Source organism: Bison bison, unplaced genomic scaffold (assembly GCF_000754665.1).
Source record: "Bison bison bison isolate TAMUID 2011002044 unplaced genomic scaffold, Bison_UMD1.0 scf7180017864160, whole genome shotgun sequence".
Classification (NCBI taxonomy): Eukaryota; Metazoa; Chordata; class Mammalia; order Artiodactyla; family Bovidae; genus Bison; species Bison bison.
The window spans coordinates 4910943-4930033 of NW_011494732.1; the positions used below are offsets into that span (position 1 = coordinate 4910943).

General features: G+C 46.5%; 1 protein-coding gene across 3 annotated transcripts in view; it reads right to left on the reverse strand.

Moving 5' to 3' along the window:
* ZNF664 (zinc finger protein 664) overlaps positions 1–19091 on the reverse strand; it is a 35952-nt gene that overhangs the window by 4323 nt on the left and 12538 nt on the right. For 2 of the 3 annotated variants that reach the window (XM_010841276.1, XM_010841274.1), the window contains exon 3: positions 15590–15677. The exons of the other annotated variant lie outside the window; for it this stretch is intronic. The gene's annotated coding sequence lies outside the window, so the exon portion shown is untranslated. The remainder of the gene's footprint in view (positions 1–15589; positions 15678–19091) is intronic. 3 annotated transcript variants of the gene reach the window in all.

Here is a 19091-nt window from a genome sequence, read left to right on the forward strand (position 1 = left end):
CCTCAGAAGGAACAATGCTGCTGCTTCTGGAGCTGAAACACAATACTGAGGAGCCCTCCAATCCAGAGAAAGTAAACACACGACATGTCGGCATCAAGAGTCATTCCCTCGCTTAACAGTCCCAATGGTTTCCTGATGTTCTTAGAATCCCAATCCTTAACCTAAAACCCAAGGTCCTGCATGGCCCTGCCCCACCCGCCCCAACCTCACACACAGCTGGGTGTGTCAGCTGCCCCTCTCCCCTCTTCCTCAAGAAGGCTCCTGGCTGAGACTCTATTTAAATCTCTTATTTGATTCCTTCAAAGTACAGTGAACTTGTAATTATCTAATTGTTCTTTGTTTTTTGTTCTGTCTCCTGTGCTAGAAAGTAAACGCCAGGAGGGAGGAACTTAGTACGTTGCTCACTTACTTACATTCTGGCCAAGCAGAGGTGTTCAATCAATACCTACTGGATGCATCCACAGGGTACTTAATGACACCTCCTCTCTCCTGCAGACATGTCCTGCTTCATTCTGGTACAGCAGATAAAGGTATATTTTCCACTGCCCTATTACCAGACTTTTGATAACCAATATGGGACAAAATATACACCAAATAGACACAGAAGAAAATCCCCAAGTACTCCATCTGAAATCTTTTGAGATTTAGGATGCCTTAGCTACATTTTCATGTCCTGTATTACGCTCAGCAAGTGATAACTTCAGTTACTTAGTTAATTAAATAAACAGATCTTAGAATAACATTCTCAATAATATGTTCAATACAAAGACAGGCCACACAAGAGCTTGAGGAGGTTTCTTTAACATTAAAATCACAAAATAAGGGGACCTCCCCAGTGGTCCAGCAGTTAAGATTCCAAGCTTCCAATGCAAGGGATGCAGGTTCAATCCTTGGTCGGGGAATGAAGATCCTACATGCCAAGTAGCATGGCCAAAAAAAAAAAAATTGCAAAATAAACGGTACTGTTTCCAGATGGAAGTGTCAAGATAATGTAATTCACCTAAACAACCAAGGTTTCAGCAAAAGAAAATATAATCAGTGTGTGAAAGATTATACATGCTTCTATCCTCTGATTAATCACATTTCTAGAGATCTATCCCAAGATATACTGGCAAAATAGGAGACGGCCAGTTTATTCACTCATGCGGTACCTGTCACAGCAAAACTGCAGGCAGCCCAAGGCCCACCCACTGGGGAGGCCTGAATCAACTATGGGGCTTCCTTACAGGGAACTACTGCTCAGCCATCAAAAAGAGGGAATGGGACGAGCACGATGTACTGACACAAGGAAGCCCAGGTGCTGGTGGTGGTGGTTTAGTCGCTAAGTCGTGTCCAACTCTTGTGACCCCATGGACTGTAGCCTGCCAGGCTCCTCTGTCCATGGGATTCTACAGGCAAGAATACTGGAGTGGGCTGCCATTCCCTTCTCCAGGCCCAGGTAATACTGTCTAGGGAAAAAAAAAAAAGGCACAGATTAATATATCCAACCTGCTACCTTTTGCGCAAAAAAGGAGGGGAATGTGAATTATTTACATATATCTTTACGTGATGTATACAAGTAAACATGGAGAAAGATAATATAAAATGAATTTTTTATTGAAGTATAATTTACAATGCTGTTAGTTTCAGGTGTACAACCAGTGATTCTGTTATACATCTAGATATATATTCCTTTTCAGATTATGGTTATTGCAAGATATTGAGTATAGCTCCCTGTGCTTGAGTTGAGTAGGTCCTTGCTGTCCTCTATTTTATATGTAGTAGTGTGCATATGTTAATCCCAAATGCCTATTTTATCTCCTCCACGCCTATTATCCGGTTTGGTAACAGTTAAGTTTGTTTTCTATATCTGAAAGTCTGTTTTTGTTTAATACAAAATGAATTTAAACAGGAGGAAGCAGAAAAGGATGAAGTAAAACTTCTCTGAATGTAACACTATGTTGTTTTGGCTTTGGAAACATATGTTTATATATTCAAAAAACGAAATTAAATAAACAAGAAAAGCAATTCCTAAAATTTTAAAACAAAATGAAGAAAGTGAACGTTAACTTTCCTGTTATCCACAAAAACCTTTTAAGTATAAGAGACTGAGTGTCCATACTTAGAGGGAAATTCTGTTGATAAATAAAGCTGCAAAGAACTTAAACTTCTTTCATAGTTTAACTGAGTTATAACAAATGTATGTTCATAAAGTAGAATAATGCAAATAACTCATTATGGTAATGTTGTTAGGAACCAAGATTTGAAGTGAAAGAAGTGAGATACTGACATAAAATCAAAATTAAGGAAAAAAATCTTATAATGTAAAATTTTATTTAGAAATATCAGTTTGAATTCACGTTTCCCTTCCTCTTTTTTTCAGGGTATCCACCAAAAAGGCCTGTAAGCAATGATAACCAACAGCAGTGGTCCCTTCTCTCATGGAACCTTCTCCACCAAATGGCACAGGGAGCTTTGCAGAGTGGCTGGTCTCAAGGCCAGAGCAGCACTTTACACTGTGAGCCTTGGGACACCTTGTTACGCCAGAATGTAAGGAGTCATGCCAAAGAACACAGATGCCAGCTTATGAATAGACTCCCACTGGCCAAAACTGGGACAACTGAGCATCAGAAGGAATGATGAATGTGATCCATTGAAACACACTAAATATACAAAATCCCCGAATTCACAGTAATGACAAGGGGTGGGGAGGCATGGAGAGAGGAAGAGAGGGACAGACAGAGACAGAGAGATAGACTCAAGGCACTAAACTGCAAGTTACAGAATACCAACTTTTACCTTTTTTGAAACTTGGTAATTAAAAGGAAAGAAAGTCTTCCTCTATAAACTCTTTCGAGAGAATGCAACAAGCCAGCTAGTAAATGTGCAACTGTAACGAAATGCATGATTCAGACCATGGCAAGAAATGAGTAAAAATAGCAGATGAAAAGCTGATCAAGAACTTCTTATACTTTTGAGGATCCCGCTATCAACCCCTGACCCCCTTATCATGTCAGCATACTTCAAGAGGAGCAAGTACACCCCCTGTCTCCTGGCCTGATGCCACAGGAACCACACAGGGTCACCTGAAACATTCTTGCCAAACACGCCTCCTGGACTCCTTTTTATTTGAGGGAACTAGGAGGGAGGACTAGGGAACTACCAGGATACAAGCAGAAAAATATCAAAATGTGAGCCAGTCCACAGGACAACTGCCCATTTCTTCAACAAGTAAATGGTATGGAAAAGATTGGGGAGGGAGGGAGGGTGGACTTCCCTGATGGTCCAGTGGTTAAGACTGCACTTCCAATGCAGAGGGCTTGGGTTTGACCCCTGATGAGAGAACTAAGATCCCACATGCTACATGCCACGGCCAAAAAAAAAAAAAGTTGGGGTGGGAGCTGCTCTAGATTAAAGACACCTAAGATATAACAATTAAATGTAACTTAAGGATCTACCTTCTTAGGAATTTGATTTGTCAAATAAGCCAGCTGCTAAAACGGGACAACTGGGGAGATGCCCAGGGGACTAGGTATCAGATTACACAAGGAACCGGGCTCACTGCATGCGGTGTGATGATGCCTTTGCAGTTGTGTAAACCAATATCTGTATTTTTAGAGATGTATACTGAGGCTTGTAACAATGAAATGATGTCTGAGATGTGTCTTAAAATGCTTAGGCTAAATAAAAATAACAGACAAAGCAAACGCGGGAGGACTGTTGTAACTGTTGAATCGAGGTGATAGATAAATAATGAATAAGACAGTCGATCTCTTCCTTTGTGTGTGTCTGTCATTTTTCAGGATAATAAAACTGGCCAACACTGGGATCTTCCTGCTCCTCTCGAAATGACAACCTGAACACTGCACAGAGGTGCACGTGAACTAAGCAGACGCAATCCTCCAATGGCTGTGACCTCGGCAGTCCATCCTGAGCGCGTGAGTGCGGGCGCCCTGCAGACGTCTCTGGAGCGAGGCGGGAGGCTGCCGGGGATGAGCAAAGGCCACGGGGAGCAGTGCTGCACTCGGCTCCTCCCTCCCTCACCAGCTCCTCAACCTGAACGCGGTGGTTCCCCTGGTGCCCTCCCTTGGAGGGGCAGCGGCCAGGGTCAGGGCATCCATCCAGACTGGCCTCAGAGAGACTGGCTCTGCTGTTGACATGAAACTCCTGCAGTCATTGTGTGTGACCTTCCACCAGAGCGCCTCTGGGCGGGGAAATCGGGTACTGCCGTGCCTTCCAGGTAAAAGGTCTGGGCACAGCTGTAAGTCTCAACGCACTGAGCGTAAGCCATATTCTGCAAGTAAAAGGCCAGGCAAAGAATCTCCAGACTTGCCATGTGACCAACGAGAGAAGGACAAACAGGCACCAAGGATCCCCACCGCAGCCTTTCCTAAAACAGCACCTATCTCACTGCCTCTTCACAGACAAAGGAGACGCAGACCAAGAGAGCAGGGAGGAATCACAGAATTCTGCACACCGCAAGGGCACGATGCTCCCAAGAATCTCTCCCGAGAAGCATGTTTGCTATCCAGTGTCCCGTAAGGGCTTTCACAGAGACAGTGTGTATGACTGGGGGCCACCTGGGAGACCCGAGGAGGAAGTGGGCTTGCAGCTGATGTCGCCAGGCACCACCACAGGCCACGTCCCGACTCTGCACGAGACCTCGGGGCACCATCAGCAAGTCTGTGCCTTCAACCTGTATGTGAGGAGACCTTTTCAAATAAGAAAGGTGCAGGCTGGCAGAGAAGTGAGAGGAAAAGGGTTTTAAGTAGCCCAACTGCCCCAAACCCCACCTTTCATGAAAAGGAGTTTCTTCCCTCCCTGAGGTCTGTCCATCAGGAGATTTGCCTCATGTCAACCGTGTGACACCAACACCACCTCATCAATACCTGTCCCCCAGGTCACTTAAAAGTAAGGGATCTAGGTGAATAAACAACCATGGCTGAAATGCAAGGAAGTTAAAAAACAAATGAGCCCTAAATACAAAGAAACTACGTCCTGAAAGAACAAAAGGTCTGGGCCCTAGCACGGGATAAGGGTCACCTGGAGACGGAGACGCAGGATTAATGGGCCATGAGGATGGGACTGTTGCCCTTGGAGGGCTGATTGGGCCACGTGCTCCCAAGTCTAGACACAGTTCAACCGGCGCTGTGACCAGGAGGCGGCACCGCTGCTGGACTGTGGGGTGAGGCCCGGAGTCTACCGCAGTGGCCCTGACCTTCCTTGCAGGCAGCACGCTTGTTTCCTACGGCATCAGGCTTGGGCCAGGGGAGGAGGCACAGGGTCTGTCATTTCTCCTGAAGTTTTGCTAACAATGGTTAGTGGGCTCCAGGGTGGTAGAGGAGCCCACTCTGGTCCTACCCGCAGGGGGCAAAGGTCAAGAGGCAGGTACAGAGTCGGGACACTGATTTTCTCTCCAAATTTCAGCCTGAATTTGTTGAAGAACTCAAAGGTAACAGTCCCTCTGCCCTGGGAAGAAGCTCATGAGGCTGTGCTGGGGAGGGAAGCCTGGATGTGGACTTTGAAACAGGATTATTTAAACACACTTCTGTGTGTGTCTTTCATATATTACTGTCTTTTACACAGCTGTCCCCAAAATACAATTCTACATAGGATAAAACAGTGAACTCATTTTTCATGGATTTCTTGTTAAAACGATCCAGTGGTTACAGAACAGAAGGACCCAGGCTCCACAAGGCAGGGGCTGGAGACAAGAGGGAGTGAGTGAGACACGGAGAGTCAGCACCCCACAGGGCTGGGTACTGGGCCAGCAGGAGGCACCAGTGCGGCCGTGTTCAGAGGACAGCCAGCTCCCCAACAGACGAGTGGATGCTCCAGAACGCTGACTCAGACCTAGACACACTCCGCACAGGCTGGCTGTGAAATCAAGACCAACCCCCCGATTGAGTACGACAGAAAGCCATGCACACCTGTCAAGGAGCTGGCAGACAGAAGCCTCGCCCTCAGACCCCACAGCAAGCCAGCTGCCGTGGTGCACCATGTCGCAGGTCTGTCTACAGTGCCGTGGCTCCTATCATGCATTAAGTACAGATAACCCCGCTCTACAGTAGCTGCCTCTAATAGCCCAGTCAAAGCTACGTCAACAGAAATCAAACTAATTTTCTATCCAGAACCAGGCCTGTCAGAACATACGGGCTTATGGTTCTGACATTCAGAGGGACAAGGGCATCCTTCCTAGAAAAGATAAAAATGAATAAAAAAAGAATTGGAAGGAAGACATTCCGATGCCTCCAGCATCAACCAAGGCTCCTACTACCAACGGCAGTGGGCTGCACCAGCCACATGACTCATCTCCTCCCCACGTGCAGAGCAGGCAATTGTGTCCCAGGGCCTGGAGAAGGTTCTCAGAGATGATCAAAGGGCTGTAGCTCAGATGAGGATGACTCAGACTAGTCAGGGTGAAAGAATCCCAATCAACTCCCAGTCTCTTAATTATTGGGAAGTGTTTTACAGGAAGATCCCAGTGTTCCCAGTTGCCCTAACACGTGTTGGTTCATGCCATGCTGTTGAGTGTTTGATATCTAAGTGATACTCAACAGAATCCAGCCCACCCAGAAGCAGGCCCAGAAGAAAGGTGTCCCTGATGCCAACAGTCCTGGAAACTGAACTCAGACGCAGGATCAGCCTGTGCGAGAGTGCAGGCACACGTTCCACAAACACTCAGCCCCCAGTACTTGTCGGGCAGTGGGCTGCCCTCTGGAAGATCCTGTGATGAACAACACAGCTGTGGCTTCTGCCTTTGTGTGGTTGACAGTCTAGCAGGGGAGGCAACGATCCCAGTGCTGTGCGAGTGGTGCTGTGGCTGAGCAAGGCCCTGGGGAAAAAGCTACACACCTGAGGGGCAACCCAACTGGTTTCACATCACAAGGAAGACATCCAGTAAACTCTACTTTTAAACTGAAACCAAAAGGAGGAACCCTTTTGGAGGAACTCCCCCTGGGGAAGGTGTGTCTAGAGACAGCCAGGATGACAGTCCTAGGAGCGCACTTCAGCACATGGGAGGCAGAAGGGCGGGCGGGGCGGGGGGTGGGCAACTCTGCCCCCCTCTCAGCTCTACCAGATTATGGTTTCCTGTGTGATGGGAAAGGGCGCTTTCTTAGGATAAAACTCTAGGATTTGAAATTGAGGGGAGTGCGCAGCAATAGGCAATAATGTTCTGTCTGGAAACAGGAAGGAAGGCTTTCTAATTCACATGTAACTTCTGCCATGGCCACATGGCCTCTGATGCCATAGGAATCTGTCCCTAGAGCCTGGACAGTGAGGGAGCGAGGCTCCTTGCTGCAGGACTGAGACAAAGCTGGCCTAGTGTGGAGCGTACACACCTCCACTCACCCGTCCCCGCCATGTCCCTTTCCACAGCAGCCGTGACTTTAATGTCCCCCCAGATAACCACAAACCCTGCCAGGGAATCATCTGCTAGCGAGTCTTAAGACTGTACAACCTCTAGCGGGCCAAGACTATGAAGAAGCTCCAGCCTCTTATCCTCATCACCAAGAAAACATTTCAGAAAGAAGAAAGATTACACTCTTCTATAGACATCAAAGCCTGTGAAACCTACCACCCATCCGATAGCCTAGTCCTGAGAGCGAGAGTCTCCGTGCAGTCCCAGCCCCGTGGCCCCAGCAGCCCTCACTCCTTCACACTCAGCCCACTGAAAGCCGCATCTCCCCCAAGAATGGCACTTTCTGCCCTTTGTCATTCTGCAAAACACACACTTCACAGCTCTCCCACTTATTCACAGTGTGACTTTAAGCAAGTCATTTAAGCCTAAGATTCAAAGACCTTGAACGTAGAAGAGAAATGATACTCACACCTCTAACTCTCGGGGCTGTTACAAACATGAAATGAGACTGTGCACGAGCCCAGGCTCCATGTGCACGCCCCTCTGATCTTTCCTCAGCTTGCTGCATGTCGGGAAGGCTTGCCGTTCACTGGAGGGCAGCTTCAGGAGCCTGCAGTGCTCGCCCAGTGGCCGGTCACCTCCCTGCGTCCGTTCCCTCTCCGGACCATGTGCTCATCCCTATTCTGGATCACCTCTCCCTGTCGATGCAGCACTGAGGAGCCAATAACTCAGTGCTCTATCTTCCCAGGGTGAAAGCCAAGTCCCCAGATCTTTCTCTTGAGTTGGGGAAAATGCTCATCAATACTGGCTGTAGAATGACAAAGAAACTCTTTTCCCTAAAAATTCCTCTTGTATTCAATTTCGTAGCTCAGAATAAGGCTTGGTCACAGTATCCATCTCTTTCCTTCCCCCTTTCTCTGTGTCTCTGCTATCCACAGAGATATTAAAAGTGTGCTCTAAAATATGCCCTGCACATTCTGCTTTCCTCACTCACTCCAGGTTTAAGGCTCCTCCTCCAACACACTAAGCCAAGAGCCTGACAAACAGCCTGGTTCATCTTACAATCATGTTCCAGCGACAGGCAAGAGGTCAGTTGTCTTCAGGGTTGGGTAGGGAATAGAACCATGTGCTCTTGTTCACTTGAAGACATCAGGGGTGAGTGGGCCCCTCCCACCTACTCCCCCTTAAAAACATTCACTCCTACAAATATAGTGTCATCGGGCTGAAAGTGGTCCACCAGCTACAAGCTGAGTCTCTTGCAAAAAACCCAACCCATGAGCACGGGACACCAAACAGCCATCCAACCCTGGGAGGCTCAGCTCTTTACAGCTGCTGTCCTAGACCAGCAGTTTTCAAAACCAAGACTCTTGAGGATTCCACACCCTTACAAAACAAGATCAAAATGAGTTTCAAGATAATACTAAAACGCTGCTTGCTTTTTTTCACCGTGCTGACATTTGCCTGGAGGATGCAAATGCACTGGCTGGCCAACGTGCCCACTCCTTAGGCTCCTCACACAAAACCCTGTGGCAAAGGCACCAGTAGTTGAAAGATTCTTCACCTCCAGGGGCTCACAGTAAAAAAAAAAAAAAAAAGTTCCAATTAAGAATATCCTTGAAGAAGCAATAAAAAATAATTCTTTAAATCTAGACCCTTTTATTATAACATTTACATTAAACATATCATGTTCATTATTTATATTGATATGAAATACACACACATATATTTTAATGTATATTTATCATATTCCTGGTTAAAATGGAACCACATCAGGTCACGTACCCAAGCACAGTGTTGTCTCAAGGAAGAACGCTTGTCTAACTGTCTGAGCTGCAAACTCAACTGGCATCTTCTCGACTGAACGTCATTTTTACTTGAGTGACTACACACTTGCTCTGCAGACTGGGTGCAGACGTCTCAGATAACAGGAAACTGATGGCATTTATTGCAAACTGTCAAATCTGAGCTTTCTAATGAAAACTAGAATCTGGGAAAACTCCTGTCTGTCACCATGGGCTCTCTAGTTTCCTGAGACTTGAAGACTGTCCTGATGAAAACGACAGTAACACTAACCATGAGTTTCCTGATATTATACATAATGAAATGTATGAACATTTTCAGCCTCTGCAAAAAGTGAACTGATGTTGTCCAAACGACCCATGTGTCAGGTAATGCATCATCGTGGGTAAAACAGCTACTCAAAGTTCAGGAAGAGACCGGGAATTTTACCACAGGATTTCAGATTGCACACTGCAAATAATCTGCAGGAAACCACCACTTGTCAAGTTTGGTATCAGGTCACAAAGGAACTCACAAGTACCTGAAAAGGCTACTGAAACCCCCTTTTCAGTTCCTTTGTTTGTGAAGCTGGATGTCTTCACCTACTTCAGCTAAAACAACATATTGCAAGAGATTGAGCACAGAAGTGGACATAAATATTTATACCACTCTTCCTACTAAATGTTTTTGTTTTAGAAATGCATTATTTTCACAAAAATGTAATCTGTGTTAATGTGTAATGAGTTTGTCATTATTTTTAAATTAATACTTTTGTAAAATTTTAGTCTTCATTTCTATTAAAGTATCGATGCCTATAATCCACATAGACAGAAAGCCCTTTGAGGTCCTTAATAACACTTTTTAAAGTGTAAAAAGATCCAAAGCCCAAAAAGGGATTGAGATTCTATCTCAAACTCACTTTTTTTAAAGCTCAAAGTATGGGAACAAACTGTAAGATGAACAATTAATTGTAGTCAGTCATTTCCATCATTAGCCATCATTATTCTGGATGTAAGATACTATAGAGATAATGATACTCCTCTAAAGTAACCCCAAAGTCAAGTTTTGTCCATAAGAAAACTGAAAAAATAAACACTACAAGAAATAATTCTCTACCCAGAGAGACGCTTTTTAAAGGATTCAGAAATTATCCCATCAGGCAGCAACCCCTGATGTGTTCCTGTAAGACCTTGATCTCTGGCCCAAAGGCCTTGTGATTTTTTATTATCTTACACGGTTCCCCCTGGACATGCCAGATGCTGCTGTTAGTGAAGAGAGAACATGGAACCTGTCCCCAGCGTGGCTAGAAACTCCCAGCCATGAGGAAGTTCCAGAAGTCAACTAGCTCAGACATTACTTGGGCCGCAGTACTACACCAAGGTACCTCTACTTGGCCCTTTTCTACAAGTCTTGGAACAAAAGATAAATGGAAAGGCGGTTCAGGTGCCTGCATACTGCCGAGGAACAGGGCTAAGAAGTTCAAGGCCACCCCTCTCTGCATGCCACAGAGATCTGGGCAGACAGCAGAGGCAGCGTCTATCTCCTCACTGACCCCACTACACCTTCAGAAAATTCCAGTCTAAACTACACATCACACAAGGTAGTGTCAACCTAGATACTCAACTCCACGGGCCCAATCCACTCATCTCTGCTCAGGTATCTACCTGAGAATAACTTAAGCAAGCAGTCACTCATCACTCATTCATCAGGACTGTGAATGCCACATTCATTCTATTTTGCTTCTATGTCACCATCGGTCCCTGAACAGAAGACACAGCAGCCTGGAAGACACCCATGCTGGCTGCCCAGGGCAGGCTCATGTCCCCAGAAAGCCTTTCCAATTTCCCACACTTTTCCCAGTACCTCACTCCTAAGCTACCAAGGCCACTTTTCCTCATGCTGGTCCCTCTGCACATGCCCTGGGCTGCCTCAATGGCAACAGGTCACAGGAAGCCCCACCTCGTAAGGTCCTAGACCTCTCACCTTGGGGCTGGCTTCCCCTAACACTCTACAGAAGCCACTAAGGCCTCCACCTGGTTTGCTCCCCGCATGTCTTCACCTGCCCTTGCTGACAAATCCCCCGCTCCAAGGCCCAACCGCCAGGCCACTCTTCTGAGGTGGTGCTCTCACTCACACAGGTGAACGTAGGCTTCCTCGTCTTTCCAGGCTAACTTCAGCTGAGAGCGGAGCTTCACTTACCATGATTTACGCGCACATCTCTCTCCTGGGCCTCAATGTCCTGTGGTCAAAGCCCTCTACAGCCTCAGAACGCGGGCCGGGCTTCTATCCACCCCGGGGCCCGTGCAGGTGCTTACACACTGCACCTTGTCACTGGAGCGCCATGACCTCGGAGCAGGGCTCCTGAACTAGTCTGTCAGTCCCTGGCCACTGGCTGCCCGTGGTGCGGCATCTACTCAGCAGCATGCATGCCCTCACCTGTATTCCCACACTCCCTACCAGGAGTGGCACTTCCTGAATACACCACTGATCATCAGTAGCCTCAGTAACGTAGAAGGACAGTTTCCCCCGGGGGTAGTGAGGTCAACTTTTCAGATCAGTCAAAGGAGTTTCTGACTGAGCAGGAGTCTCCAACTCAACTTCAACAATAACAGTGGATTTCAGGACACTTTGGATGCCCTCCTCCTGCTTCGCTCCCTCCAGTTGGTGAGAAAAGACTCTGATCCAGTATGAGTCCTGAGCACTAGAGGAGAACCCCGACGCTGGTGCCCTTCAGTCACTTGGCCAGGATCTCCCAGGGAGGCCACTCTTTCCCTACCCCACCCACCTTTCCTACTTGGGGCCCCAGGTGTGTGGGTTCCTCTGTCCCCACCCACTATTCCTGCCCACAAGTCCCAAAGCCCTACACACTGAAAGTTCTAGGTTCCCTGCCCTCACCCTTAACAAAGTCCAGTGGCCAAGGACGTGAGCTCTGGGTTTTACTGAGCTGTAGGGAGAGAGCCGCTTTCTCTCTGTCCTTGGGATGACTGTTCTTCGTGTGACTTGGCCTAATGACTCCTAATGGAAAAAAGATAAAAGACAAAAGAAACCATGCCAGATTTTTCTTTAACCAGAAATTATCTAAGAGACTATGAAATGAGGTCTGGAGAAGGGCAACAAGTATGCAGGGAGTGATACCAAGTTTTCTTCTGAGTCTGCAAAGAACTGCCTGCCTGTGTGATTTCGGTGATAGAGCATGACACAGGGACACACTCCTCCACTCCCCTCCAGCCAAGTCCTCCCACAAAAATGACCTACAAAGAGACACACAGCAGGGTGTGGGCCTGGTGCTGCCATTCGCTATGTGACCCTGGCTGATCTCAGACTGATCTGTAAAAATATGGATAATAATGTCTACAACACTCAGCTGTGATAATTAAAGAAGATACTAAGTGTGAAAGTACTTATCAGGGTGCCCGCAGCCTCGCTGAAGCCAAATAAATATGAGTTTCCTTATTTCCCTTATTTTAATTAATGCATGACACATGCATTCATTTGCCAAGAATGTCATTTCACAGGCAGAGGCTTCCCGAGCCCCGGCGGTGCCTCTCCCTGTAATTAGGGTTCCTCCTCTGCTCAGAGTCAAACACTGCTTTCTCACCCTCGCATCTGTCTCCTGCGTCTCCCAGCACTCTTCACTCTTGACCCTCTATTCAAAGGATCGTTTTAAAATACACCTGACTGCAGTGACATCTCCTCTCACTCTGAGCTGCCCACCTCTTTCCTGCTCTTGAACACTGTACACAGAAATGAACGCGGGACGGGACAGAGTGTGACTTGCTTCAGTTATGTATCACCTGAGCACCACATACAAGGCTCAAGTTCATCTTATCTATCTGGTAAATGTGTAAACATCTCTATACATTAGGAATCATAATAATTTGGTGGGTGGAACACTGGGTTTGCATGCGGTCCTAAGTTCAAATTCCTGATCCGTCACTGAACAGCTGTGTGACCACAGGTCACTTACTCATCCACGAAATGGATGGTTAAGACCTGGCATTAGTCATTCCGATGCTCACCCTCACTCATATCGTGCGGCTTAGAGGCCTCAACTTCATTAGCCCTTGAGAAGGAGCAGTACTGAGGGGGCACTGCAACAAAACCTTGCCAGGACACAATGAGGACACTCAGTGCCCGAAAGGGCCCAGATAAGTAAAAGGAGAAACACAGCCTGGACCCAGGGGACCTCGAGAGAAATGAAAAGTGGATTTTTAACAGGCCTGTCTCGAGTGCCACTTGGACTAGGAGTGCCACAGCAGTTGGCAAGTCAAAAAGTTTACAGATTTGGGATTCTAATTTTTAATTGTTAAAAAAAAACAACATAATAAAACATACCATTGTTACCATTTTTCAATGTAGAGTCCACGGCAGTGTTAAGTATGTGCATGTTAGCGTGAAACATCTCCAGAACCTTTCCATCTTGTAAAACTGAAACTCTGTGCCCATTGAACAACTCCCCCTTCCATTCTACTCTGTTCCTATGAATTTGCCTACTTTAACTGTCTCAGATTCTGGCTACTTTTACACCTGGGTCACTACTTGTAACCTGTTTTATTTGGGAAACCAAGGTGAGTGTGATTGGGGGAGACAGGTCTGTGGAACAGGCTCCCTCAGAAACTCGAACCTTGAAGGCAGCTCACGGCTTAGCTGTTGCCACAATCCCAGGCTGGATGCCCTCTGGCAGCCAGAATTCAGGATTAGCACGGCTAGAGAAGCATCACCACCCCACTCTCAAAAAGGGCCCAGGAACAGTGACAACAAACAGCACAGAGCTTCAACACTCAGGCTTTCGACTTGGGAAGACTGACACCTGAGGGGGATCAGTTTCCCTGTAGAAACGTGTGCTAGCAGACGACTACCAAATGTGGCCAGTGGCCTCAGTAACATTCCTCAACCCCGAGTACTCTAGGCAGAAATGAGCACAGGACCGAACTGGAAACACAACACACCTGAACACTTCATCATTAGCTAGGCCCGTGAAGCCCATTCCTGATGTGGCATTTCACAGTGGGACTACATCACATGGGAGACCTTTTTCCTCTGTTAGTGGAAACCTTGAACTTGTGGAAACCTTGAACTTGAGACTAAAGTCAGCATGGAAAGAACAGGAATTCACATAAACCGAGGCCTGATCTCTGGTCTGACCACTCACAATGAAGAAGGCTGGCTGGGGACACCCAAGTCAGCATCAGAGAGAAAGGAGACAGACAGGGACAGCGTAGAGAGAAAATCCTTTGCCGCCGTGCCCAGGCAGACTCGCCCAGGCTTCCAAACAGGACTGGAGCTGGCGATCAATCCAGTGCCCAGAGAAAGGGAGGGGAGTGAGCTGGTCAGGAGCAGCCCCTGCCTTCCCACCCAGGCCGTGCAGAGTCAAGAAGAGAAAGACACCACACCTCCCCCTGGGCTTAACCTTCTCACCAGGTATAGTAACCACACCCACTAGGACAGAGGCCACTGAAACTCCTTTACCTCACCCAGTCAGTGCTCCTCGTGTGGCTGGGAAGTGAAGTCAGGGCTGGGAGTGGCCTAGAGCTGAGAATTCAGTCTCTGACAGTGAAGGGGAAAGACAAGAAGCCACATGCCCCAGGCCAACAGCTACCAAGACAGGGCTCTCCTTCCTTCTGCTGCCCAGCTGTGCGTGTCAAGGACATAAAGTTTTCTCACGAATGTGAACCACAGCAATTCAGACTATGGGTTCAACTGGAATATTTTGGATTTCAACAATGACCAAATGAAGAGGAACAAATACTTGTCCTATGTAAAATACATGTTGTCTTCTTGAGTTGAGCTGAAGAAGGAAAAAAAATTATTTAAAAATGATCACAAATCCACAGGTTCAAAAGAAAATGAAGGAAAAAATGCTTATGCTGGAAATGTGATGCTCTCAGAATTATGTGTGCACAGAGACTAATGTAACATCCTGCCCAAGGTAAGAAGACTTTCAGGAACTCTCATTTAATAAGAAAGCTGATGTTCAGCTTCAACAAGAAAACACCAGAAACACACAGAGTAACAAACTCAGCTCAAAAGCACGTTGTGATATCTCAATGAAGGCAGGGACAATGGGAAAGATAACCAGGAGATCATCAGCCCAGAAACCAGGTTTCTGATCCAGAGGCCTTCGGGACAGCAGAGGTAAGTGGAGCAGGCAAAGGAAAGCTTTAATAACTAATGGCTCACGTGAAATTGAGAAAATTAGAGTCCAGAGGTACAAAAAGGAACCCCAGATGGGACAAGGATGCTTCTGCTGACTTCAGAGTTAAGCAAGGCTGCTTAAGGTCTACAGAAGTCAAAGCCAGATCCAGGCAAGAGTGTAAGAAAAACCATGAGTCAGGGAAAGTTGCTTCCTCATTGAGCCCTAAAGGGAACATGCTTAGAAAGAACTCCAAAGACATTTTGGATTGTCTTTAGAAATAGTTGAGGGTGATTCTCCATCTACAGAAATGGTGAAAAAAGGGGAACACTTACCACAGTGACAGAAGTCAAAACCCCCAAGACATTCCAGAGGAAGACGCAGGGCCCACAGTGGCTGAAGGGCAACAAGAGCCTCAGGATCCTGCAGGGTCAGAGACATGCGGAGAGAAAAGGAAAAGGCGTGTATCAGGGATGACTGAGGATCGCCAAGCTTTTCAAAGAACTGGGTATTCTAAATACGGGTCCCAGCTGACCCTCTTATAACCAGGACTCATTCTAAAATGTGAAATGCAAGGCATGCAGGGCCAAACAGAGGATGAAAAAATCCGAGAAACTCTATAAAGGAAAAGCCAGGCATGGCTACACAACTTCACTTCAAGACACAGGAATCCTAGTATCATAAATAGCCTCTTGTTAGGAATTTACCCACACTGAGTTCTAGGTTCGTATTAGAGACCAAATAACTGACTGGGATTGGCTGGAATCTTCAAGAGTCTTAATCAGTATGTGAATCAATACTGTTTTTCTCACTTATTTTCCAGGTGAGAGGGTGCTGAAGAAGTAGGGACTGAAGGCGGGTTGAGCCGGTTCATATCTTGGTTTTACCACATGCTGGCTGTGCAGCTTTCACCTCAGAGGTTAAGAATGGGATTAAAGAAGATAAGAAAAAGCACCTGACCTTGTAAGGGACCATTATAAGGTAGTTTGAGGATTAAATAAGTTAATGTATGACAAGTATCTAAAATAGGGCCTAGAAAATGTTAAGGGCTGAACCACGGTTAGCTATCATTATCTTATTTATTCCATCTGCTCCCTCCCCCTCTGCTATATTCTAGAAGTGCTAAGAGTACTTTGGGTGTAGATTCCAAGACCTACTTTAAAGTTTGGGGAAATCACTTTTCCTTGGGAAGTTTGATGGCATCCTGAGGAAGTCAGGTATCACTGCTGCCAGGCGACATTCAGATGGGACACTTCATTTGGAGACTCGGGCTGGTGCTAAGTTGCTATGTCTATATAGCTCCCCAGAACTTTGAGAGGAAGGAAACATGTGAATGCCATGAGGCTCGAGTTATCCCAACTCTGCTAACAGCCATTTCAGCAGAAATCACTAACACGAGAAATGGAATCGTACAGGTCGCCCTGAGTGACCCTGCAATATCTGAGACTGAATAAAATGGGGAGAAAAGGGGAAAATGAAAATGCTGTCAATATATTTAGGGATTTCAGTTTCTCTACAGGAACAAAGCGTTGCCCTGGAATGAAGGCTGTTAATAGGATATACTTTAAAGGATAGAGACTTCAAATGGTTTTGACAGGGGGCCAGGTTTTTTCTTCCTTGCTGAACTATACGTGCCGATCATGGTGCCTGCTGGCCTGAAAATCCTACTAACGGAAACTGCCTCAGCTGCCATGGACCACATGACTGCTCCATCTCACATCACCACAGCTTCTGAGGGCAGGTGCAGACACCTGACCCATGAGCTTAACAGCGACCTCTGCTGTGGCCTGGAATAACAGTAAAAGCTGCAACAAAGTCACATTCCCAGTCTCTCCCTCAGGAATCTAAACAATACTGAGAACCAGGTGATGAGCCATGAGAGATGAAGCTGAAAGGTTAGGATATACAAGGGAGCTGGAGTGGCCATGTGCAATCACAGCAAACCAAAGTCATGAGGGAGTAGAAACTCTAAGTAAAGTAGAAAACAGACTGACAGGCTAAGGGAAAGGGATAAGCCAGACAGCAGCAAGAGGAAAAAGACACAGAGGAAGAGAGCAGCCCTGAGACCCCACTGTCGATGGGAAAGACTGCTTCTCTGAGCTGCCTTAGCGAACAACAGCTTTCTGGTCCAAGTGCATCCTTAATGTCATATCCCGTTTCCTAAAATGGAATGGATCTCTGCTCTTTGTAACAAAAAAAGAGCAGTAACTAAAGCAGTTACTTCAGCTCCCTTGAGAATGGAGTTTTCCCAGGAGGTAACAGTGCCTCCAACAAACAGATTTCTGGCAAGTCCACCCCAGCCAGACGTGCCTCAACATCTCAGTAGAAGAGGGGTGTCTCATTCCCTATGAGCCTTCAGTACAGGCCCCAAAGCTTATGAGCATCTTAATGGCCCATGAAAATGTTTTGAGACCTGAAAAAATAGTTACTGGATGTAAAATATGAAAAGAAAGTAGTAAAATCAAAGTTAATAAATGTTTAATGCCTACAACTAGTCAAATGAAGCTTAACTCTCAGTTCTGTATAAGCTACTTTTGCATGGGACATGGGTACATGTTTTTGTTTGACATGTGACATGCTAAAGGTTGCCAAAGACAAAAGTGCTGAGGCCTTCAGAGGCCTGCAAACCAGTCCTGGGGAACCAAACATGCTTGGGCGTAAGCTGGAGCCCGCCCACCCTACCCTTTATAGAAGCTTACATGTTAAATATTATGCCTTACTATTCAAAACTGAGCAGTCTGAAGTTAGAAATCAACCCTCACTTTCCAAATTTAAAAAGACTGTAATTTTAGCACTCCTGAGTTAGGAGTCTATTATTTTTTCTTAATGAAATATTTTACAAAAAGGAAACAACTTCTAGTAGCTGTCCTATCAGTTCTACCAAAAAGAAGGGAAATACTGTTGTTCAGGTTGCAAATGATCATGTACATTTAAAGGCCATCTGCCAGAATAATAAATCAAAAACTGATCACAGGTACTCTCTTCTTATACAAGAGTCCTCTCAAATGTCAGGAATAGATCTGAACATTCTCTTCCATTTGGCCAGATTCCCCCTTTCACTGGGCTTCCTTGGTAGCTCAGACAGTAAAAAAAAAAAATCTGCCTGCAATGCAGGAGAACCAGGTTCGATCCCACTTGGGAAGATCCCTTGGAGAAGAAAACTACAACATACTCCAGTATTCTTGCCTGGAAAACCCCATGGACAGAGGAGCCTGGAGGGCTACAGTCCATGGGGTCGCGAAGAATCCGACATGACTGAGCAACTACCACTTTCACTTTGAGAAAAACACAAGGGACCACAGAAGTTACACAAGATTTAAATCTTACACCTGCAAAGCACAAAGGCAAATGTAATTCTCTTTCTGCAGTCTGCTTATCTGGGCTCTTACTGGGTGAGCACAGACAAGCTCTCCGTCTGTTCCAGCTGTGGCCACTTCCCCCTCCTCATTGTCTCTGCCCACCTCCCCGCACACTCGACACCTCCTGGTCCTGCCCCACACACCAACGCTGCCCCGGTACATCCCACCCACACAATGCCTCCTCTGCAAAATTGTTCCCTAGGAACTCCCTGGCGGGCCAGTGGTTAGGACTCTGTGCTTTCACTGTCGAGGACCCAGGTTCCATCCCTAGTTGGGGAACTAAGATCCCAGAAACCTGCGTGGTGTCCAGCCAAACAAAACCAAACAGTTCCCCTCCCCTTCAGAGCCCAAGAGCCTTGTTCACCTTTTACTCTGACTCTAATTTACACGCATCTCCTCGATCCCCAGTCCCCTGCACTTTCTCACCTCTCCTCAGGCCTTCACCTCTTCTTTTAGTCCTTCTTTCTAAATGAGTATC